We start from the raw sequence: 2,212 nt of genomic DNA, 5'->3' as shown, positions 1-2,212 counted from the left end.
GGTGAGGTTGGCCCAGGATCGAGCATTGTTTCGTTCTGCTGTGCATGGGGTCGCTATGAGTCGGTTCCGACTCGATGGCACCTGACAACAACAACAAATGCTGACTAAAGAAGGTATTTGCAATAAACAAATCATTGGTTTTGCAGAAATCTATCATTCGTTCTCCAGCATCATTTCTATCACTAAAGCCAAAGTTTCCAACTACTGGTCCTTCCTCTTTGCTCCCAACCTTTTCATTCCAATCACCAGTAATGAGCAATACATCTTGATTGAATGTTTGATCAATTTCAGATTGAAGAAGTTGTTAGAATTCTTCTATTTCATCCTCACTGGCTCTAGTGGTTGGTGCATAAATTTGAAAAATAGTGGTATTAACTGGGCTTCCCTGTTGGCTCATGGATATCATCCTATCACTTACAGCATTGTACCTCATGACTGATTTGGATATGTTCTTTTTGACGATGAATGCAACACCATTCTTTTTCAATAGTAAACCATGTGGTTGTCAGATTCAAAATGGCCAATACCAGTCCATTTCAGCTCACTAATGCTTAAGATATCGATGTTGATGTGTTCTATTTCGTTTTTGACAGCTTCCAATTTTCCTGGATTCGTATTGTGTACATTCCATGTTCCAATTTTCAATGGATGTTTACAGCTGTTTCTCTTCATTTTGAGTTGTGGCCCATCAGCAAATGAAGGTTCTGTGGGCTTTTCTCCCACAAGCTTAACTCTATTCACATCAACATGGTCAACGCTACTTTCAGGAAGCATCTCTTCCCCAGTCACAGTTTGAGTGCCTTCCAACCTGAGGGGCTCATTTCTGGCCCTGTATCTGACGGTGTTTCTCTGCTATTCATAAGGTTTTCAGTGACTAGCGATTCAGAAGTAGCTCATCGCTCTTTCTTCCTAGTCTGTCTTTGTCTGGAAGCTCATCTGAAACGTGTCCACCATGGGTGACCCTGCTGGTTATTTAAAATACTGTGGCATAGCCCTCAGAATCACAGCAATTCAAGCCACCACAGCATGACAGACAGACAAGTTGTGTGTCACACTGAGGCTTCTGTATGTTGTTGCTAAGTGCCATTGAGGAGGTTCTGTTTCATAAAGACCCTATATAGGATTTCCAAGGAGCGGCTGGTGAACTTGAACTGCCAACCTTTCCATTCAAACTGACCTTGCAGTCCAGCTCATTAACCTGCAGCGTCACACCAGCACTCCAGGGTTTCTGTATAGAGAGATCAGTATATATATATATATATATGAAATAGACAGATAAATAATTAAAAGAAAGATCCTCAATAGTATGTGCTCAGCACCCTCCATCCTTGTTAGTTACCTATCCCTGTTTTACTGAAATACCTCAGTGGGAGGCTTTAACAAACAGAAATTTATTCTCTTACAGTTTGTAGTTTTTTAGTGTCATTAAGTCACTTCCAACTCTTAAAGACCCTGTATGGGGTTTCTGAGGAGCAGTTGGTGGGTATGAACCGCCAACCTTTCAATTAGCACTCCAGTACTTGTCCTATAGTATCACACCAGGCAGAAATGCAAAGTCAGGGCACAGGCTCGAGTGCAGGGGTAAGGAACCTTTTTTTCTGCCAAAAATTTTAATATTATTCGCAGGCTATACAAAGTTATCAATTTAAAAATTGGTCAGAATGTTAATTAATTCACCCCCAATGTGATGGCTAGAGTCCTAATGTGGTGCTGTGGGTTAATGTGCTGGACTGCAAAGTTGGTTTGAACCACAAGGTCGGCAGTTCAAGTTCACCAACTATTCCTTGGAAACCCTATACGGGGTTGCTATGGGTCAGAACTGACTATATGCCACTTAACAACAACAACATTGTGATGGCTGGAACTGTGGTTGCCTGGGCAGGCCCAGGCTAAATGATATTGCAGGCTTTACATGGTCTTCCAACTGGACGTTCCCCACCTCTGCTCTAGAGAAAAGCTTTCTGTGTGTCAGCTCTACAGGTAGGTCTTTGTCTCTTCATCCTCTATTGCTTGGCTCCTTGGTGACTGTCATATGCCATGGTAGCTATCTTCTCCATGTCTCTGCTTCATTTCTATACCTAACCTGCTCTTCTTACAATTAAAAAGAGATTGACTTAAGACACACTCTATAGAAGAGATGTTCATTATCATAAGCCATTGGATTGATGCAATTTAAAACCACAACGAGATACCATCTCACCTCTGCAAAAAT

This window comes from Chrysochloris asiatica, unplaced genomic scaffold (genome assembly GCF_000296735.1).
Source record: "Chrysochloris asiatica unplaced genomic scaffold, ChrAsi1.0 scaffold00154, whole genome shotgun sequence".
Lineage (NCBI taxonomy): Eukaryota > Metazoa > Chordata > Mammalia > Afrosoricida > Chrysochloridae > Chrysochloris > Chrysochloris asiatica.
This window is presented reverse-complemented; position numbering follows the sequence as displayed.